This window comes from Parus major, chromosome 2 (assembly GCF_001522545.3).
Source record: "Parus major isolate Abel chromosome 2, Parus_major1.1, whole genome shotgun sequence".
Lineage (NCBI taxonomy): Eukaryota > Metazoa > Chordata > Aves > Passeriformes > Paridae > Parus > Parus major.
Window position 1 is genome coordinate 93,584,207 of NC_031769.1, and position 23,745 is coordinate 93,607,951.

Sequence of the window (23,745 nt, forward strand, 5' to 3'; positions counted from 1 at the left end):
CTGGAAGCTAGGCAGGATTTACTCATAATATGGAGTATTAAATAATTCCATAGTGTGTTTTATTTGAATGCACATTTTTTAATGTTATCCTCCAAAACAGCAAAGAAAGCCCATTCTGTATTTCACAGGCCAGGCATGGGGGATTTTTTGTTCATGTTTCTCACCTGTTTCAGAAGACCAGATAGGACACTACATCATAGGGGCTACACATCCTTGTCTGTCCTGGAAGGTTAAAACAGCAGGACATTTGGCTGAAGGTTAAAGTAGTTTTGCAACTGCACTGACAAATAGTGCCTGCAGACTATGTAGGGTTTTGGTTGGGGCTTTTTTTGTGTGTAATACTCAACAACATGGAATAAAATCCAAGCAAAGGGGATTTTACTTTTTTTTTTTTTTTTCCTTTCCTTTTTCTACTACCAGAAAGTATTTACCTTTATTAACATTTGCTTCTTTCCAGGCAACTGATGCAATCAATACCTGAAGTAGATTTTGAACTGCCTACTATTTTCTCCAGCGTCTAACAGGCAAGAATATGTTCAAACATCCTTGGGTTACCTTATCTAGCAAGACCCAGTGAATGTGAATTGAAAGTGCAAGTAACAAAACAAAAGGCTTTTAGCCTACATATAAAACTAAAATTATTCTAATTAATTATAAGAAAATCAAGAGAAATTATTAACATTGAGAGATAAAGACATGATGTTTTAAAATATGCTGAGTACTTCTGCATGCAAGGCCTCCCACTCACCCATGTGATCTTGGGACAGGCAATGGATCAGAGGATGGCTGCAAAGATGAGGGTAACTGGAGAGAGTTGTGAGCCACAGCAAATCACAAAGTTAGGTTTTGTCCCCAGGCTCTGAAGTGCCTCGAAGGCTCCCTTTTACACCTTCTCCAAATTAAAAGATAGTCATTACAAACCTTCAGTCCACATAAGTTCAGATCACAAACTAATATCACTGCCAGTCTTCTGGAGACCATACAGACATGGAAATTCACCTTGACAGTTGCATTCTTTTATTGACATTAAGCAAAATTTAGAAAACAAACAAATAAGGGCAATTATAGACTATCATTATCAAGATGTCTTTTTCACAGAAAAGATACAACTGCCTCCAGTTTTATTTGCTCCATCACGCAGACACACCATTAGCTCAGAATTTTATAAATTCACTATCCTCCCTCATAAAATTTTGGACACAGCAACACAGTAGACATCAAATCCAACCTTGTCACATAAGGTATCAAGACACAAAAGGTGTTTAGGGCCCAACAGCTCACTGTTTATATCTCCAGAGAGGATGAAAGGATATTTGCAATTAGTAAGCAAGAAGTACATTCTTTAAAGGAACTTCTACAGCCATCTATGTACTGGGCAGGGATGTGAGAGATGAAAATTTAAATGTGCTTTGACTTTACAATATCTTTGCCTTCTACTGACCTAGTTTAAGAAGTGGTTTTACATAGTTTTATCTTCACTGAGAAGCAGACATAAATAAATTATCCATCTCAATTTTGTTGGCATTTTGTTGACTTATGTATGAGATGATGAGATTTGCAATGATACACTCACTGTTCCCTAGCATCTTGGGACAAGTGTTCTTCCAACTGCCTGAATGTCACATGGTGCACATGGAGGGATCTACTCTGTGGAAATGTGTATCTGTATCATCAAGGGAGATGGTTCTGAGTTGTCAGTATATAAATAGCACATCTAGATATACTATTAGTATATAAATAGTATAATCTAGATGCTCTTTGTTCAAAGTGCCGTTTCTTTAAGTGACTAGCAGCAGCAGAAAAGTCAATAGGAACAAAATATCCTGAAATCAATCCAAATAATGCAGAAGAAATACTCCCAGGAGACAACTACCAAATCATATAAAAAGTTTAGGATAACCGTGATAATACACTTATTCTTTACAGTCTAATCAGGTCTGTCTAACCTGGGATCATATTTTAGAAAATATTTATTAGAAAATAAACAAAATAAATTAAAAAAAAAATAAGTATTTTGAGACAAATGAATTAGCATTTCTATGACCATGCTTTCAGTGAGATGCATATGCCCAGAGTCAAACACACTGCATTGACTTGGGTTGTGACACTGCATATCCACTGCACTCTTGACATCCACATTCAGAAGTCATCCATTGATTTGCTACTGGTGTTTTTCACAGTACAGCAATGCAAGTACAGCACTCCACTTAAGTGGAGCAAGTTGTGGCACTGAACATCATTCTGGAAATAAAATTAAATCTGCTACTGCCCAAAATCTTAGAAGCATATTCTCCCAACTGTAAAAGATCAATGACACTGGAATCTCAAGGCACATTACAATGGCTTTGTAATTAGCCTGCAAAAACCTCTCAGAAACTCTAAGTTGAATATTGTGCAGCTGAGTTTCTCTTCTGTGAGGCAAATCCCTGAAATGAACAAATTAGTCACAAGGCCCTTAAGGCAGAAAAGTAAGGAAAGCTTCTGTTCTCTCCAAGTCTTAACACAAGGGACTTCCAAAGAAATTTAAACATTATAAATAGGCAATACTCTATCATACAATTCATAATTAGACAGTGGAACTAACTGCTACAAAATATCATTACAGCTGAGGACTTAGAAAGGATGGAAAAAGGATTAGACATTTATATGGTGTAACAAAAATATCCAGAGTTCTAATAATTTTCCAAGATCTATTAAATATCATGTTCCAGAGTTTAACCCAAACTCTAACCAAAGAACACATAGTTTAGAACCATCATAGAATCACAGAACAGCTTGGAGTAGGAAGGAAACTTAAAGTTCATTCCACCCTCTTTCATGGGCAGGGACACCTCCAAGTGTCCAACACTAGAGCAACCTACTAGACCAGGTTTCTCAGAGCCCCATCCAACCAGGCCTTGGAATAGTTGCAGGGATGGGGCATCCACAACTTCTCTGGGTTCCAGTGCCTCACTTCCCTGAGTCAAGAATTTCTTCCTGACATCTATACCTGCCCTCTTTCAGTTTGAAATCAAGCTTCTTGCATCTTCCTCTGGAATCTCCACTGTTGATCACTGGGTCATAGGATAGGTTAACATAGGATGGGTTAAGAACTCCAGTCTGTCATGGCAATTCCTTTGCAGTTTTAAACAAAATAAGCAAGTTGATCTGTAGTCTTTGTCTCAAAGCAGCTAATGATCATGGTCTATGCAGTCATAAGAATCTGGGAACTGAGGGGAATGGGAAGCCAAAGCTATACAAAGTGGATGCAATTACAAGTTTAGGTGTCTACGCTACATTGTTCAATAGAATGGAAAACACAAGAAAGAAAAAATTAACAATTTCTTTGGCTGTTGTGTTATAGAAACCCAACCCATTAATAGTCAAAAATGCAAGGGTAAAATACCGTTGACCTCAGAACTGAGAAGGTTGTTTAAGATGAAAATTTTTTTCTGGCACCACTTCTTCCCTCCTTCCTCCTCTGCAGGCAGCCCTGTCACATATCTGTTCCTCTGTCCACTATGTAAACCGTCCTTGCTTCTCCCTGTCTCAGAAGATGTTCTAACTCTCTAGATCATGTGGCCTTTGTGTTTTCCACATGCCTTACCAGCTTCACAAGAGCCAGGCTGTGAGGTGCCCAAGACTGTCACTTTACAGAACAGCCAGATACTAACGGTTGCAGAAGACAAAATTCCACAGTAGGAGTGGGGAGGAAAAAATCAAAGAGATTTGATTTTATAGATCTCACTGGAGTCCAGATAACATAAAGCATCAGTCCAGTCTTAAAAACACCAGGACAAAAGGTTTGAAAAGAAGATGTGAAATTAAAAATGAATCATTCAAAATCCATAAACACTAATCTCTGTGTGTTAATAAGTCTATCTGTAAAATATGAGTCTAACAAATGAAAAACTACTACATTGATAGTTCCTATAAAACACAAGTCAAAAGACTGACTTTGAGTGTAAATATTTGAACTACATACTGTAAGTAACATTTCAGCCTCTGCATGCAATTATTAAATATTAAGTAAATAGCTATGGATCATATGTACAAAGGTGAATGCAAAATGCAGCAATATTTAAATTAAGATCAAAACAAGAAACAGCCCTTTGGTGTTCTGTTTTTTTTTTCTTCAGAGTATGGTGGATAATAAATATCCACGAGCTTTCCAAGGCCTCAGAACAGATTGGATCAGTTTCTTTATGCTTCCTTTTGTAATCCTGTCACAGAAGCAACGTATCAAAAGATACAACCTGCAATTTGGCAGCAAAGAGAAACACTGTACCTCCCTCCAGTCCTTGAAGACCTTTTTTATTTTTTACACCCCAAAAAAGTAGAAAGGCAGATCTGACGACTTGCACTGCAGTGTTCAAATCAAGAATTTTATCACCCAATTCACCCTCCTCTACACTGAGCACTTGGACTAATCCAGCAGCTCAGACAGAGCAAGTCACAAACTATGGCATCCTCTCAAAATATTTTCAGAAAACAAAACAAGACAAAAACCAAAAACAAAACCAAACAAGCAACTCAGGCCAATGAAGGCACTATTTAAAAAGAAAAAGCTTGTTTGTATTTTTGCATAGCTGAAGGTACTTTGTTTTGGATTTCTTGATAAGTAAGAAAGTTAAAAGTGCTTGAATGAACTAGTACACTGTAACATCTTAGCTGCCCTTTTTTCTTCTCTACAAGTGATTAATTTCATTAATTAATGCCAACAATTTTTTATAAACCATAATGCAGTCTAGGAATAGGTCCCAGTATAAATTGAACACCATAGTCACACATTTTGTGGGTAGATTAAGGATAAAACTGCTAGTTCCATGCTGTGCCAGATGAAAAGGAACTGTTTGAGTATTTTAGAGCATGCATATTTAGTAGGCTATGCAAATTATTTATAAAACTTTAGGGAAAAAAATTTACTATTTAAGGAAAATAGTACCATTCAGTGAATAAGGAACAAGAAGAACAAATTCAGGTTTCATTCTCAGCTTCCCAGAGACTAAGAAAATCACTTCTTCCTGTACAGTTTTCTTATCTACAAAATTAAGGTAAAATTTACTAATTTGGTTAAAATGCTAAAGAAACTGTACATGGAACATTTTGACATATGAACTGAAAGTTCTTGACATAGGTACTATACAGATTTGCTGAAATTCTGCAAAAATTCAAAATCTTAACAGTATTTGAGCAGCATAGTATATTTATTGCATTCTATACATGCCAGCAACACATATATTCAGCTCCATCTCATCACATTTAGGAAAACCCCAAGCAAATAAGGAGGGGAGCTGAATAAGTATGCAGAGCCACAGAAGATTGCCCTGAATTCAGATAGATAGAGTTAACACAAAGCAAACCAAGTCTTTGCTATCTTCAGCCATGCTTTAGACAGTCAGAGACACCCCAGTCATTGGAGAATGAAGCAGTGAGATGAAAGAGCTAAGTACTGAAGAAAAGGGCTGTAAATTCTGCAAAACAAAATGGGCATTTACTTTAGCATCAGAACATAAATAAGTAGTAATGTTTTAATAAATGATGTAGGTGTAGGGAGCCTCAGCAAGCAGCTCAGCAGTTCCATGTAATACCAGTACTGAGGTCTTCAGAGAGACTTGTCTACATGTTCTTACAGCACTGTGAAATGCAATTCACAATCCCTTTTGACAGCCTCAATTTAGACATACCCACCTTTACAATAGGGACTGTACGCTACAAATAACTGTCACAACTTATTGAAGAGACCTCTTAAGAGAAACACAAAAGATATGCAAAAGAAATGAAGAACAAAGGTTTGCCCTAAAAATGAAACTCATTACTAACTTTTCTTAGTTAAACACTATCTTTCAATGGACCTCCGTAGAAAGTCTCATTAACTCAAAAACTTGCCACTTAGAAATTTTTCTATTGTTACTAATAATGAAAAAATCCATTCAAAAAAATACTACAAAGACACAGTCCTGCAGCAAACCATTAACCAAGTATTAAATAACATGGTCAAAGCCATAAATTTACATTACAAGAAACAATAAATATAAACTGATACAAAGTATCAGACTTTACAATGAAAGAAGGAATACTCCTGCTATTACCTATTAATCCAGAAGTTATTTCCCAGCTCTTTCAGCTGTCCAGAAAATGGTGCTGCTCCTTCTCTATTTATCTAAGACACGTTGAATATTACTGGAGATGGAGCTACAGATCTTTACACTGATGAGTGTAGAAGCATAGAATACAGCCAGCATTCTCAGCAGTCTTGTTCACTAGAACAGTTTTTACGAACTCTTACTATCTTCTCTTTTTGAACAATTGTCCATGGGGCTTTTTATCTGCTTCACAATCTTCCCAGAACAGCTTTCTCCTCCAACAAGTGATACCTGTTCTTCATTCACATGGATACATGCAGCAGTTGTTCATTTCTGATTCTGAAAACGTTAAAATAGCTGGACTTTTCCCAATTAGGCTGGGAAAGGAGAATCTTTTTTCTACCAAGTATTAAGAAGTCTAGTTCACATAGTACCCTATCAGAAAAATACTATAAAGTAAAATGACATTAGGAGAACCAAAGGGAACGGAAACAGGAATGGATTGGTCCTCCCATTTTCCAGAGGACAGATGATGAATGCAATTCCAGCCTTGACATTCATGGTACTAGCACACATGGCTAGAACACATAGAAAAGGGAATTGGATAGAGGGGCAAGTAGGAAGTATCTCTGCAGCTCAGTGCACTGGGCACAGTGCAGTCGTTTTCGTGGGCACACTCATGCAACTTCAAGAAGAGTTCAGCTCCATACTCCATTTGATGGTTGCAGACAGTCCTCTCTTCAAGCTGAATGAGTCCAGGTCCCTCAGCTTCTCCTTTCACATCACTCAGGAAGCCTGAGGCTTGCTTGGAGGCTTGCTTGGGACTGGCTTGGTGGTGCTCTGCCAGACTCACTGTGACTGTTAAAGTCTTTCTTGCACTGCAGACTCCAATGCCAGACACAATATTCCAGATGTGATCTCAAATGACAGCCAGAGGGTAAGAATGATTTTCCACAACCTGATGGCTGTGCTCTTGCCATAACAGCCCACCATGCAAACAGCCTTCTTTGTTAAAAGGGCACACTGCAGTCTTCAACCTGTCCCCAACCAGAAGCACAAGGCCTTTTCTGCAAAGCTGATTTCTGGGAAGTCAGAGCCCACATGATCCTGCGGTGTGAGTTTATGTCATCCTAAACACAGAATTCTGCATTTGCCTTGCTTCATGAAGTTCCTGTAAGCATACATTCTGAGTAGGTCCCACCCGAAGGCAGCCCAGCCCTCCAGTGCACTGACTGCCCCCACAAAGTTGCTGTCATCCATGGACTTGTTAAGAATGCAGCAAATCTGTCTACTAAATTAACAGTGAAACAGGCCATCTCTACACTACTGCAGAAGAAGGAACACACAGGGGCATTTTTTAGGAGAATAAGAGTCTATCAGTCCTAAGTATTTGCTGCATCTTCATAAAAGAGCCTACGTTCTATATAACAAACTTGACAGAAGGACTGACTTTACATCAGTATGTTCTACATAGCCATGTAAAGTGAAGTCAGTGCTGGTATAAGATAATATGACGGATTGTAAACAACTGTAGTCCAGGAGCTCGGATAAGTTTGCTTCCACCAATTTACTGATCAGGGTTGCAAACCTCTTAAAATTGCCAGAGCTTATTTGCCAATCCTTCAAGAAAAAAAATTACCAACAAGCTGTTCCTTCAAGAAGCATCTTTCAAAGTGAATATCCATCTGACAAAATGCACTGCTGTTAATGTTCAAGAGAGTTTGTTACAATTTCTTGCAGATCTTAACCATCTTTGGCCGTCTTTGACTTTTGATTTACCTCAATAAAATAATAACAAGGTATTTTTGCCCTTAATAGGAACTGAATGGAATCTGAATCCTGAATTTCTCTTCTAGAGTATGATATGGCCTTAAGAAGAAGTGGAAAGATTTAAACATGTTATGTCTCCAAGAACATTATGTTCATACTGAGACAACAAACATCAGTGAGCTACACAAAATATATTTTAATGCCAAATCAATCTCACCAAGAGTGATGCAAAGAGAGTTGCATGACCAATGCATTTTCTTTGGAATTATTCCAACAGAGGAAACAAGAGAAAAGTGAAAAAGCCAATTTCTACCCACAAGATTTTTCCAGCCATCTCCTACAAAATACTTCTCTACATAGAAAGAAATCCAGACTACAGCACTACAAGTGACTGTCAACTGGAATAGCACAGGGTGTGTGGGGTGGGTGTTTTTTAACATACCAAAGATGAGCTATCAAGCCTAGTAGCTAGAGTGACTGAAGAAAAATGTCCACGTTTCTAATCAATAATGCTTGTAGATTCTGTGTTTGATTGAAAAGGAGAAATGGAAGGCATGGGAAAACAGCCCATGGTCTCAAGTTCCCGAGGGAGGGGAGCAACAGTGTAGTTACACATCTGTAATCAGTCCCTGTGGGGAGAGAGGAAGGGTGAAGGCCATGGTATCCAACTTGCCTGCCTTCCAGCACACAATAGCTGTCTCAGTTTGAAGGTTATTTGTCTGGGAACCCCACAGTCAATGGCAATAACTGGCTCATCTGATCCATTCTCTGCCCAAGACTAAAAGAAGCTCTTGCTCTGTCCTACCTTTGTAAGGGATCCACATTTCTCCCCTGGCTTTGTATTATGTGTTTAGTGACTAATTGAAATACTTTAGGCATAGGATTAAAGATAACAACCACAAATAATTTTCTCTTTGCTGCTTCTGCTGGAAACTCTATATTGGGCACCTGGGTGGGGAGGAGAAAGCAATAGGGCAAAGATACTACAGTAATATGATCAAGAAACAAAAGGATCACCAAATACCAAATACATTATTAAAATCCAAAACCCTGAGTAGACCTGGACACAAGCCACCAGTCCCTCCAAGTTAGAGTGGTGTTGAGTCACCAAAAAGCTTATATTCCTTCTGCCTACATTCTACATGCATCTCCCTTTCCCAATTTCTGGCTAAGTATCTTCTGCTGCCTGTAATGAGTACAGTTTCTGTTCCTCTAAAGCACAAACACTTCTTAGAGTAGGCTATCAGCAACCCATAACAGGCAGATATCTCAGCGTCTGGAAGACTGTGCTTTTAAAGATCTGACAAGGCATAATATCTGAACTTAGGTGGTAATTAAACTGTCTGAGCAATGCTAAGAACAGATACATTATCTTTTAATATCAGAAATGCAGCACTATTAGAGAACACAAAAGCACCTCTCCACACAGGAAACATACAAAATGGATCCTTCTCTTGCTGCTGGGAGCTCCACAGATATTCGTATGTTTGATCACATACTTGACATCACACTATTGCTCCTACTGACTACTGCCAGCTTTCCTGGGCAATCATGCTTGTATAAATTCAAATCTCTCATGCAACTTTAAATGACTTTCAGAAAAAAATACTGCTATTGGCCATTTATTATATAATGATTCATGGTAATATTCTTTGAATGCTACATTGAGTGTCTAGTCTGGGGAGATGGCAGGGAAGAAAAACCAAGAGACTTAAAACTGAACTAAGTAGACTACTGTGCTAATGGGGGGGGGGGGGGGGGGGGGGGGGGGGGGGGGGGGGGGGGGCAGTTCAGGGAGAGAAGGGGGAGAAAGGGGGAAAGCAGAGGAAAGAGAAGCTCAAAAGAAGACCCAAGAAATCTACCAAATTTACAAGTTACATTTTATGTTCTGTGGCTTAAGAGATTACAGTGTTACAAGTCACAACAAAAATCAAAATCATCTGTAGAACCATCATTTTGTGTCATATGAAATATTTTCATGATTAGTGAACCCAAAACATTTAAGAGAGAAATTTAAAAAGCTGTACAAGAAATACAAATATATTTGAGAGGAACAGAGACCAAAGAATTTGACTCTTTGAAACACCCAGTAATGCCATAAAATTAGAGAGTCTGTAAATGCTAGCTCTGTAACTGATACTCAAAATGTTTCAGTATCTGGTATTACACTATTTGTATATTTTCTTGCTGACAATTTAATTCTCAACTGTATCTGAATCAGAGATCATACCTCCATATCTGCTGAGGCAAGAAGCTTTGGAGTACATTTGTGGTACTTTTCCAGATCTCTCATAAATCCATTTAAATCAACCTAAGGCTTTCTAAAAATCATCATTTCCAGTATTTTTCCCAGTCTTTATTGTACAGCACAAATAACACAGCATCATGGGAAACAGACAAAATGGATACTCTTTTCTTCCTGCTGGGAACCTAGGATACAGCCGCACTTTGGGTTGCACATTCAGCATCTGCACAGCCATTTCTATGGATGAACTCAATGACCCTATATGTTCCATAACTATTGTTTTTTTCTTTAGATCGCTTACCAACAAAATAATTGCACATATTGGAAACATCTTCACTCCAACAAAATTAATTTTTATTCATATAAAAATAAACTGACAGAAAGTATTCTGATAAATTAACTACGGCGAGAGTAAAATCTAAAGAACTGCCCAAGAAGACCACCTTCTGCTGCCCACTTTTCTAACTGAGTAATTAGCTCAAAAATGGTAGACAACCATGGTTCAAACCTTAATGATAGCTGTTTCGTATCCTACAGCATCTTCTGTTTCCTCTCTAAAACAAAGCCAGGCCCAAAATCTCTGCAAGAACTTTCAGCAGCTGAATATGAAATAGCACATGGGCAGTGAAGTACACAAATTTTTAAGCCACAAACCCAATACTCCTTGGTTTGAGAGGATGGCTAGCAGGTTAGATGATCACAGGATTTCCTTCAGCTTTGAGTCTATGAATTTGTGCCTATTCCTGCCTATTTCTATAAAAATACAATGATCTCAAATTACAAGTCTCATGCACTATTTTCCCCCATCCACCCTGCACAGGAGACACAGCAATGTAGGAGCAAAGGAGACTGCCACCAGCAGAATTCCTACATCATTTACTGCAAAAACTGGAAGCACTCATTCAACTTAAAAAAGAAATTTTAAAAAATGTTGCCAATAATTCACAGCCCCTACCTCTCAGGGGCCATCTTCAACCCGACACTTTTTCTTTCATCTTGAAATTATTATAGCCAAAACCAAAATCCTAATCTTTCTTTTGAAGTTCTACCTTCTGTTTTACCACCAGTCTTTGCTACTTATGGGTTTCATTACCCACGGTCGAGTTCCTTCACTGGGAATTGGTTCTTACTCCTTTTTTCTTTTTTCCCTACAGCAGCAGCTAAGAGCTACATATTTTAATTCTCAAAAACAACACACGTGCACAAATGATACAATAGGAAATAGGTGATTAAATCATTCAATTTTTTAAGTTGGTATCTCTCATTTTAGCCTGCCACCTTCAGAGGAGCTAAGAATCACATCTTTATATGTGTTGTATTAGTTAACAGTGTAACAGGTTCAATAAGATGTTTGACCACCATCATAATGCAGCTATTTTATATAGGATTAAGCCTGGAATTAGTGAGAACTATAATAACTGGTACTACTATTCTGAAACATCATAATAACTTTCCAGATGCCACTTGTTATCAGATCCTGTTCAGTGGAACTTAATATTGTAAGCATCTCCCAGAAAAAAAACAGAGGTCACTGACTGATGCCTGTTTCATCAAGGGTGTTGAAAGCCTTTAGTACCTTCTGTTATTCAAGAAATGATCTCTTCTTCTTTTGCTATAGGAAGTCAATACACACTCTAATAAATGTAGGTAAACTAACAGCCAAAACTTAAGCAAGAAGCATAGTTAACTCAATATAAGTCATCACTGACAAACAAAAAAACATGCAGAAACCCAGGTTTAAAAGAAAATCGCCTGAGCCTCATGGCTTAACAACCTACGTTTTTTCTACTAAATTAAATCTAGGGTTTTTTTCAATATTGATCCCTGATATGATCAAGCAAACAGGAAAAAAAAATCTCTGGAGCAAGTGGAAATAGGTGAAGCTGTTACAAAATGTTCAAAAATAAACCTTCATGTGTGACCACAAAGAGTTTGTTACCTTTAAACACAGGGAACATCTGTCTGTCTTCCACAAACAACACAAGGATGTAGATGTTACAGAAATACAGTTGCATTTCACCTGGCAGTTTGATGCAGCGTACTTGCACATGACAACACATTGATTTTACTTCTACCTCCATGCAGACATCTACGTAAAGAAATCCATTAGGCAGACAGTTCTCATCTCTATTGACTGACAGAGTGACAATCGAATACTTTTCACCTTCCAAACTGACTGACAGCTAGACACTTAAACAAGCCTTCAAGTTGCAATAATAGTATGAAACACTTTCAATTACCTGAATCAAACAAATCCATGATCCCACTAGTTGAATGTATTTTTCTGTCTGCTGCTATGCCTGGCTTGGTTTACACTGTTGTTTGGGCAATTCAGACCCCTAACAAGAATGCTGCAAACAAACAGCAGCCCAGGGTTTCTAAACAATGAATTGCACCTCAAGTAGTTTTGCTATATGTATCTTTGTGACCAAAAAAAAATAAATGCAGCCAGCCCTTGGAATCACTTCCTTTTTAACCTAGCAATGAAGCAAATACCTTAAACTTTTTAAAAAATGCATGGTAAATAGCTACATCATTAGGTAACTGTCATTCTAAAACCAGTATATGTTAAATACCAACCAGCCTTTAAAAGGTGAATATTTGTTGAGTTTCTTAGTTAATGAAATTGTAACAAACAGTATTTTAACATTGGGGCTAAATATATGAACAGTTTAGCCAGTTTTCTAATTCTAATTACAGGTATTTTTCTAAGTAATTCAGATTTTAATGAATTAAACTCTCCATTAAAATTTATTTATTTAGGCCATATTAATGAACAACTGAATTTGACAGAGAAACAACAAATTCATTTTTTCAGATACGACAGCTCAAAAGCAATCAAAAGCATATATATTTGCATTTTACAATTTCTAGAATGAATAACTAAGGTTGAAAGTATCTAATGTTCTGTAGACATCAATATGTGTTGCTGCAAGACATTCAGCATGATCAGACTGAAATATCTAAATGAACATGCTTATGAGTTAAACATATACACTGCATAACAGGCAAACAAGTAGGATCAGGGTGCGCTCTAATGTACTGTAATTGGGTTGACAGAAATAAAAGGAAAAGTCAGAGTCCATCAAGAACTGTTCAGTAAAAAACACACAAAAAGCAAAAGATTGTCTTTACAATTGAACAGTTGCATCAAAAATGGTCAAAGCATTTTAAAAGACATAGTTTTATGTTCTGAGAAAACAAGAACTGAAAATTAACCACGTTTCCATATATTTTCCTTATAAAAACTGGCTTTTAAGCCATGTTATGTCTAAGGAGGTTGAGGGCAGCTACTAACTTTTCCCCTCCCTCTCTATGCACTGCTTGTTTTGTTTGGAATCCAGGCAGGTAACAGACAATCTTTACAAAAACCCACTGCTGCTTTGCAAGCACCATCACAGTTTAAATGTACACAACCATAACAACTAAAAATACTTACCTTTTTTTTTTTTTTGCAAACAATGACCAGACCGTAAAACAAATTTAAAAAAAAAACAAAAAACAAAAACAACGACCCCCAAACAAGCAAACAAAAGAACTTCAACCAACCCCCCAAGTCCCCACCCTCTGGATGCAGCAAATAAGTTTACACTAAATCCACAGTATTTGAAATAACATATGGCATTCTGTTGCTAATATGAAAATAATATTTTAAAAGATTTTGAAAATAACATCACAACACCAGTTTAACAGTATTAATAATTTAAAGAATATGTAAGAACATGTTTTATCAGTTTCTCTCTTAGAAAGAAATTAAGTAATTAGCAAGAAAGCAATTACTTGAAAATTATAATAATCTTTTAAGGTTACTGTGCTTAGCGTTTCTTTTTTTTTTTAATCAGTCAATACTATTTGAAGGCATCAATATAGAATTTACTGTGCACACAACATAAAATGACTCTTTCAGAAGAGACTTGCTGTTGCACACTATACAGCAAATTGATTTTCTGAAAAGGAATGCAGCCTGTACTTAACCTAACAGTGTAACCTTGTTGTACTACATGAAAAGGGATCATGCATATTGATTTCTTTATTACAATTCCTCTTGTGATCAGTAAACATTCGTAAACCCTTCTTCATGGGAAAAAAAAAAAATCTACTTTGAAATTAGCAAATAAAACCAGGCTTCAATTTTCAATTCTGAAACTGTCCTTCTCTTTACAGGCAGACAGACACCAGAACATTCTTATTTTCTTTGCCTGTATTTCAGGGGTACATTTTTTTCCAAGTTGTAGAAAGCATGCAAACCGGAATTGATGCCACTGACAAATGCCTGGTTTTGTTAAACTTAGAAAGCTTTTCTTTAAAAAAAAAAAAAAAAAAAGGTTCTATTCTAGATGTACATATTCACTATCCTTTAAATGTAATGGCTTATGTGGAAAAATGGCTAATAATGGCTTGCATAGAAAAAGAGCAAATCAGAGAAAACGGAGGCACTAACAGAGGGGAAGAAGTGAAAGATTCCGTACAGTATCTATTCTGATAAGACTAAACCAGACCAGTAACAGAACACAAATTTTCTACTGCTTTCTTTTGAACACAATTAAACTTCAGAGTCTGTTAAGATGTAGTTTCTGCAATCGATGCAAGCAATTAAAAAATTTCAACCAGAATGTTTTGTGAGGCGTAATTACTATAAGGTCACTAGATATTATTTGGAGTCAGTTTAGTTTATCACATTACGACATGACAGGACATGAGGCAAAAATTATAAATTCCTTCCCTAAATCTGTCCTTTTCTGATTTAGATGGATGAAGAATAATTAACTCTTAATTATTCAGATGACTTCAAGGCAGTTTCAGGATTCAGTAAAGAATGCAGTCATTTTAACCAAGGAAAGCAGTCTCCTATCATTTATCAAATCTTGCAACTTGACCAATGATGAATAAAAAAATCTATGTTTACCCATAGCCCTAACTGCTACCTTAGAGGTTGTTAAGCAACAAAATTTCCTTTAAATTCTACCATATGCAAATTATCAGATGCAATTTGCATTTTAAAGTATTTAACTCTACATATTTATTGGATTTTGAGGCCATGCTGATCATTGATTTATGTGCTTCTGGCAATCATATTTCCATATTTGTATGATTTTGATGACAGTAATAATTCAAATATGCAGAAAGTTGTTCTTTGAACAATATCTTTAATTACGTCCTCAAAGCATCATTGTTTTGCCTGGTGTCCTGACAAAAATGGTTTGAAATGAGAAATGGCATTATGATCCAAAATGCACAGAAGTACATTTGTCCTTTGCTGTCGAGTACCAAATGCACAGAAATGACTTTTCATGTTAACCAATCCTCAGCCCTAACCAGTCTGCAAAGCCCAGCAACCTTGCACGTAAATACTTTATTAATTCTGACACACTTTCACGACAAATTCAATCACAGTTCATAAGATTTCTGTTCAAAATGCAAAACCTGCCCCATTTACTTTGCCGCTAACTCAGAAAGTTTTTCTGCCACATTTTTTTATTAGAGTTGTCACAAATTATGTGCACTCTTATGAAAGCTATCAAGAACTGTAATCATTAAAAGATCCACAAATATTTTGCCCATTTACTTCTCAAACACAACCATCAACCATGTCTTCTGTCACCACTATTGGAACAGTTTGTTTTAATACAAGTTTGGTCACTGGAACACATGTATAAACTTTTTAGAATAATTGTTCACTCATGTACAAATATACAAGAGTAATGCATTAGCCTACACGATGAACTTGTGTTTTAGTTAAGCATTCCTATTTATACTAATGTTCATTTAAATATTGTGCAAAAGTCAAATATTATCAGAATAAGATAACATTTTATTTTAGTGCGGCATAGATTTACTAGTTTGCTGTTTCCATAAGTACTGTTCTACATAATATTCTTGCTGCCTTGTTCAGGGACAATCTAATATTTAAAATAAAATAAACAACAGACCCTTTTTCAAGTTATATATAATTTAAGAAGACTGTTTCTTTTAAAAAATGCATAAGTAGTTCCATAAATAGAGTAGAAATTAACCTAAATTTATCAACATTTTTCCATCTGTAAAACACACAATATTAAATTCTTATGAAATCATTAGGCATACAGTTTGCTTACTCAGAACCAAAACATACTGCAGCATAAATGGGTGGTTTGCTCTCTGAATTTTTTTTAAAATATGATTTACAGAAAGAACCTCCTTTGTATATTCCATCCTGCCAGAGAGGCAAAAGCAATAATAAAGGTATGTAGCAACTATGACGATTGTTAAAAAGTAAAAGCAAAGCCAAAGTGGAAACATTCTACTCTCTACAATAGTAGCATATTTTTTGGCCTGAAATATCTCAAAACAACAGTTTTTCTTCAGAAACAGTTGAATATTTTATTTATGGATGTTGAACACAAATTTAGTGCACACTATAACTGTATAAAGCTCTGCTTTATTTTTTATGAGAGCACCCCAGGCAAGCAAACATATAATGTAGACCTGATGTCAGCCACCCTAGTATTCTCAGTACGATTATTTTTTTTTTTCATTCTCCAGGTGGAAGGAAAGAATTCACAAGCTTGTTATATCTACTACTTCTGTCATTTAAATACAAGCTCCTCAGATTAGTAAATAAAAGGAAATGAGTGTAATTTTGTTTGTGTCATCCTTTAAAGAGATGTTTGTTGTTTCATTAAATACCATGGCACCGCCACCTTACCGAATGAACTCGCCGAACAACCAAAATGCATTTTAAACGCAGTTGCACTTCTACGTGATTCTTGAGCCACTGTAATGTAAATATCTCATCTCTTTCCAAACAAGCACAATGTTGGCAAAATACATGACATTTGCCGACCAACCTTTAAAAAAATAATTAGATAAAGACAAACTGCTGTTTTTCAGCCCCTATCAGATTAAAAATGTTAACCTGTTTAGCAGACGGGTATGCAGCACTTACTATACAAATTATACAAATAAGTTGATGATTAACTAAATGTGTTAGCAGCATTATGAGTAAACAAAAAATCTTAGCAAAAATAATTCATGTCTGCTTATAGAAAGGGTCCACATCTTATCTTTAAATTCTTCTAAAGATCATAGAGACAAACCCCCTTTGTAACGTTTGAGTCTATTAACAACACACAAGTGCTGCAGCTGGGGGTGAAGTTAAACCAGCTTTTTCGCAGGGAAAGTGAAAAAATTAATTGCAGCCTCTCCCTCCGACACTCCCTAGCGGCTGAGCGCGGAGGGGCCCCGGCCCCGGCCCCGGCCCCGGCCCCGGAAGGTTTGGGAGGCGAGAGAGGCAGCGCCGGGAACAGCAGGCGCCAGCCCGGCATCCATCCCGGCGTGTGACAGCCCCGTGCCCCTGCGCCCCGGCACTCCGAAGGCAGCAAGGACAGGATTGCTGAGTCCTGATGCTCTGTGTCTCGGCGTTCTCCCATTTAAGCTAAACTTTTCACATCTGCGCACACGTGTGTGTGTGCATGTCTGTGTGTGAGTAAATCATCTAAAGGTTAAGAAAAAGACACACAACAATTCAGATGAAATTAAATTCCAAAAAGGAGGGGGGTGGGGGGTGAAAATAACGTCCACTTCACCGTGACTAGTGAATCGTTCGTGGAAATGCTTAATCTAGGGAGCATATTACACAAAAGCAACAAGGAACACACTTAATAAATCTCTACATTCCTCCTAAATAGGTAAAAATTAGGTAAACAAATTCTGAAGAGGTTTCCAAGAAATTCAGGTATGCCATTAGACACAAGTTTGCATGACCAGAAATACATTCTAGCAAACACTGTTCAGTATCTCACAGTCCTTTCTTAGAAACTGAATTGATACCTTGGTAATTTTTCTCCTTTTTTTGCCCCCCCACCCCCCCACCCCTTCCTTTCTACAGCCCATTAAAGTGCTCCAGGGACTTATTATTGTGCATCCCTTGTCCTGACCATAATTGCCCTCCAGGTACAATCCTTCTCATGACTGAGATGTCCTACCACAGCCAGGTGCTCTCTAGGGCAGCCAATGTGTTTCCACAGTGTAAGGATCGAGTGCTGGACATGTCCCAGTTCTACAAATACTGGAGGGGACAGAACTAACACTGTTTACCTTATTAAAATCTGTGACTTTTGATGAACTTCTTGTATATGCTCTCAAGAAGGGGTCAAATACATTTTCCTCTCAGAAGACGAACTCGTTTAATGAATCATGTGGCTACAATAAAAATCTAAACATAGAAGAAAGCTGAGATTTAACACACATAATCCAAAATACTCAATTTTAGAACTTAAGAATAACACAGCATCCATTTATTTTCTAGAATATTCAACCCAGTATTAAACTGTAAAATTATTTTGTAAACACATTAAATTTTGGCCCTTAAGACTACAACATTGTAACTAAATGGGTAAATGAAAAATATTTTAGTTACAGCTAAGGCGTCTCAATATATTTCAAGGATAATGAATGAATCCCTAAATCGATACCATAAAATATAAAGAATTTATAAATAATTAAGACATTTATCTTCATGGTAGAGAATAAAGTTATTGTATGTAGTTTGGATACGAAAATGAAATTCCTGTGTAAAACTGGTACCATTTTTATCATTTTGTAGAGCTCAGTAGCACTGCTTATTAATAATAGATTAAGCAGTTGTAGCCAGCTATATAAATTGGCAGTTGATTGCAAAGGGACCTAAAATTGCAATAGCACAGCATAGCAGTTAATGCAAAAAATGGCCCTTTCATTTGTAAAATAACAAAAACCTGCACCTTAAATTGCTGTGCTCAGCTTGTAGCTGTTGTAAGGCAAAAATGAAAGGATTAGGATAAAATTAAAGCGATATGGTAGTAGCATTTACCAGCAAATATGATTACAAATAAAAGTCAGTTTCAACACTTCCTTCTCATTGAAAATTAGAGCAAAATATTCACTAGTTTACATGACGAATTCAGAATCACTCGATCTGAGAAAGTCAAAAGGCATGCCTAATATTTCAATGTTGTACTGTGAACTACTTCATACAGTACAAATGAGTAATGTACCTTTGAAAGAACTCCACTCTTCGAACGGCTAATGAGTACCTTTTCAGAAGCAAGCTGCTTTTCCAGGGGCTTAAAAGAAATTCCTTTGTATCAACTTAGCTGTATGCAAATTAGGTTTAAAAAAAGAAAGACCTGGATGGGAATTGAGAGCAATGAAACACTGCAATGTACAACACAGATGAAATGCAAAGGTAAACATACTTTTGTATGTGTTAGTCACTGCTTCATGCTTAGGACTGAAAAGGCTTACTAGAAAACATCTGCTTCTATAAAAGCTAAAGTCAACTTGGCAAAAACAAGTGCTAAATGGCCAGTTTCCATTTAAAATGCCTGAACCCAGGAACTAAATTAAAAGAACGTTGAGACTCTGGAAGTATCCACTTTTATAAAAGTAACATATTGAGCTTCCTCAGTGTTTGGATAGCATAAGCATTCTTCCAATCAGGCACAATTAGAAATACCAGAAAACTGCAAGAGATATGAGAGTCACTTATAACATAAAATCTCAACCAACAGGAAAAAAATATAATATTTTCCTGCAGTTTGAGAAAGGTGTACATAGAAAAATAGTGAATAGTGCATGACTAAGCACATGAAATAAGAAAAATGTAAGGGTCAACTCATTTATAGTAATTCAACCTTCATCTTCTGATTTACTTACTGTAAAAAATCTATTATAGCCACAATTTGGTAGTGAACTGTAGCCATCTACTGGAATGAACAGATAAAGCAAATGTTTAAGACAATGTTCTTCCCCAGGAATTCAGTTTGCTCTGACTGCTCTAGCACATGCCAGAAAAATGAATGGTGTTAGATGCTATTAATACTGGAAAAGGAATACCTCTCCAAGCCAGTGCAGGCTAAACAATGTCAAAAATACACTCATTCATTTGGCAAGCATATTTAGAAAAAAAAAAAACAATATTTTTTACAATAGCAATCCATAGATTGTTTGATATAAATTGTGAAATTTTATCTTACAATCACTGAGTTTACATTTTCAAAAGCATTTAATAGCAAATATTTTGGGTGAAAGAAAGTACTACTTATAGAATATTAATTTTAAAGCAAATTAAATATCTTCAGCTCATTATTATTATAGGACAGTGTGTTTCATTAATCACCATCAACATATGTAACATAGTACTAACAGCTTAGCTTTATTTTAAAAACAAAAAAAGAAAAAAGATCAACCCGTGCTTGAATCTGCTGCTGTTCTGAAACATGAGAGCTTATCCCAATGCTTATGGCAATATTCTGAGTAAAAGAACTCCAGTTACATCTAACTCTCATGAGATAAGGATTAATATTCCTAGAGGAATTAATTCAACCTATGTTCAGCTTTTAAGTACATCTTCTAAGACATCTCAAATCCTATCAGGAAAGGAATGCATGTTGAAGGGAATAGGAGGGACCTGTAGTAAAAACCAAACCCATTACGTAGGGAAAACAACCTGCAGAAAGAGATGATAGTATTTGTTAGAGGTAACTCTTGGAAAACTGAGCAAGGTTTCCTCTTGGGCTCAGAGGAAGGGACTGAGTGGAAAAGTATATCCACTTCTTCCAGAGGTGGTTTCATTGAGAAGCATTGTAGTGATGGGTCCTTATATGTCCAAGACCCATCAGCATGGCTGCAATAACATCACTGCTCACAGTATGTTCTCATCACTACTTTGAGTGTGTTCACTACGAGTAGTGCAGAGCCCAAAGATGGTAATTCAGTGCCAAGCTGAAGGTATCCAGATATGTCATCAGATGTAAAGATGCTGATAAAATTACTGAGTGGGGAAAGGGGAAATCAGCCACAACAAGACCCTGCTGTCCCACTCAATGCAGTTTGTGGACAATTTAATTGTCATTATGAGGAGATACACAGGATACACCATCAGGACACATTGTCCTCTGTCCTCTAGGCATTTTAGCCCTAAAAAAGCAACATCAGTCTATTCCAGGCAATTCAAGTGTCCTAAGGCACTCAATCCATGTTATGCAGAAATACAGCAGAAATACATTTTCTGTCACATTTGGGCCCCAAAAAAGACATAAGAGATTTCTTAAGATTCAATGCCTGCCTTGAGTAAAACTAGCCCATCAAAATAAGGTACAATTTTTAATCAGTATAGAACAAGGGTAATCCAAGAAGATTGGAAGCATAATGGTCTATATTTTTAACCTTATGCAGTGCTTGTGAAACTGCTTCCCGAAGAAGGGGTCAAATACAGCTGGGAAGAGAAGTAGAGGATACCGACAGCATCCAAAGAACAACACAGAATGTACACACACACAACCACGTGTACAAAGTGTGCCCTACAAAATGGGAGAGTGACTAGAAAATCTTTACCCATGATTAACCCCTATATAACTCAGCCTCTAAGGCTCAGAGGAGGCCATCACAACATAAAGCAGAAATTATTACACAGAACAAGTCAACAGACCTCTGCAGTCAGAAGGATGGTAAGATTTCCTCAACTGTGCCTGAAATTTAACAAATATATTTGAAGACCTGCTCCACTGTATTTATTGAGAGACTAGGAATGCCAGGTGCAAAAATCAACTGTTCTTCTCAAAAAAAATCCATTATTTAAGCTTTGTAACCTGAGAAGATCAGCAGCATTCAATACTTAAAACAAACAAACAAACAAAAAAAAACCAGATCACTGTCTAATAAATTGTATGCAATGCAACTAAAGTATTTGAAATTGGAAACAACATCTTGGCAAGTCACTTAGGAAAGACCATTAATGACATTAATTAGTTAAGGTATAAACAGTAAAACTTATACTCAGCAAATTCAGACACATTAAACTCTTTGCACTGATGGGCTCACTTTGACTAAACTATTTTTTGTGCAGCAAATGGGAAGAAGTTTCTAGGAACTGTCCCACCAGGCAGAACCGGTAATGAGCAGATGGGGCAGTGACATCTTTAACTATCACCATTAAGTAGCAAAAACAATAAACATACTCATGGTTCAAAGCAGAAACCAACCATGTATCATCATCAGAAGCTGAGAAAAAAGAAATAAAAACAAAAAACCCAACAAACAAACAAACCAACAAAAAACACCAAAACCACAAACCAGAAAAACTCAGCCCTGCACCCCTCACAATTAGGGACATGTACTCAGTTACTGTTCAGTACAACTCTTACTGCTCTCTCGTAATAACAGGTACATCAAGATCTGAAGTTCTGAGTAATTATAGTAAAAATAAAATGCATTGATTATTGGATTCAAGTATATGTTGATAAAACTATTCTGAATCTGTTGGTGATATGAATTCAAAATTTCTTGTAATATACGCTACTATTCAATGAATTGTTAAAAAAAAAAAAAAACACTCAAAAAAGCTGTCAAAAGCACAAAACAAAATCCCCAAATCAGGTCATCGCAAGGCGTTAAGTTTAAGATACAGCAATGATAAATAACTGCAGCTCTGCAGAGACATGAACATTTCCCTATAGCATTTTGGATACTATACTACTAGGTAGAACAGCTTTTTCTTTTATTTTTCCCCTCCTTCTCCCAAATCACTATCAGCAGTTCTTATAAAAGACATTTCAGTGAGATAACTGGTTATGGAATCAATATATGATATGACAGTTCATCCAGTCTGTATAGCACTATGTGGAAAGCAGTGCCCTTCTTGTTAAGGTTCAATATTAAAAGATATGCCTGAAATATAAAAGGCTGCTGAACAAACAACATTGAATGTCAAACAATTGACCATTTCTCACAAATTTTCAAAACCTGCTGAAGAAAATAACTGTGTATAGACAGCAACAACATTTAAAATTGCCTTTACCTTTTACCAACCATCATAAATTTGGAGGGTGAAAGCTTGATGCTACCCAAGTCAATGGCACCATGTCCTTTGATGAAACCAAAATACTGCCAAAGGATTCTGCAGTTTTACTACCATTTTGAAAACAACTACATAATTCTATATCATTTTAAAAGACAAGTTTGTGCCATGCTACAGCCACTTAAACATAATCAACAGCCATTTTTATGCATAATACAGGAATCCATAAAACCTGTTTTAATTCATTAAATTACACTGAATTAACATGTGACAATTACTGTAGTCACAGCACCTACACACCATCTAAAAAAAAAGAGGAGGATGGACAGATAGATATAGGAGCACAAGTCTTACGGAAGCTACACAGCCATTCCCTGTGTAGGGCTTTTAATGGCCTATTTCACAGAACAGTCTCTTGGAAATAAACTCAACCTGTCACTATGAAGTAAACCAACATGCTGATTATACTAAAATTATGAATCTCTTTCTGAACCGCAATGTTATTCAAATCCCTTCCTCGATCCCCTTCCCGCTCTATAAGGCTCAACAAGCTGGAACAATAATGTGCTGAGCCACCGCAGCGAGGTCGCTTGCGTGTGATTCTATTCATCTTTTATACAACTGTGCGTACAGGCTTCTCAACAAACGAAGCCCAATAAAACCTGATCGACTGCAGTATCAGCTACATCTCATATTTTAAAAGGGAGGTCACTCGCCTTATCTTTTTCCCCCCCAAATTCTTCCAAGATTTTGTATCTCCATCCAAATCACTCCCAATGCTTTGAGCTAACTACTTTTGTTTTCAGCAATTATTTTCACTCCAGCGCTTGGAGGACTGATTTGGAAAA

The 23,745-nt window shown here is 36.7% G+C and overlaps 1 protein-coding gene and 1 long non-coding RNA gene across 2 annotated transcripts in view; both read right to left on the minus strand.

Annotated features, from left to right (window-relative positions):
• ZNF407 (zinc finger protein 407) overlaps positions 1–23,745 on the minus strand; it is a 335,252-nt gene that overhangs the window by 264,868 nt on the left and 46,639 nt on the right. The gene's annotated exons all lie outside the window — the stretch shown is intronic.
• On the minus strand, positions 1,087–9,573 carry LOC117243929. The gene is made up of 2 exons (XR_004496041.1): positions 6,072–9,573; positions 1,087–5,453 (listed from the first exon to the last, which is right to left on the minus strand). It is a non-coding gene; the product is annotated as an uncharacterized LOC117243929 (long non-coding RNA).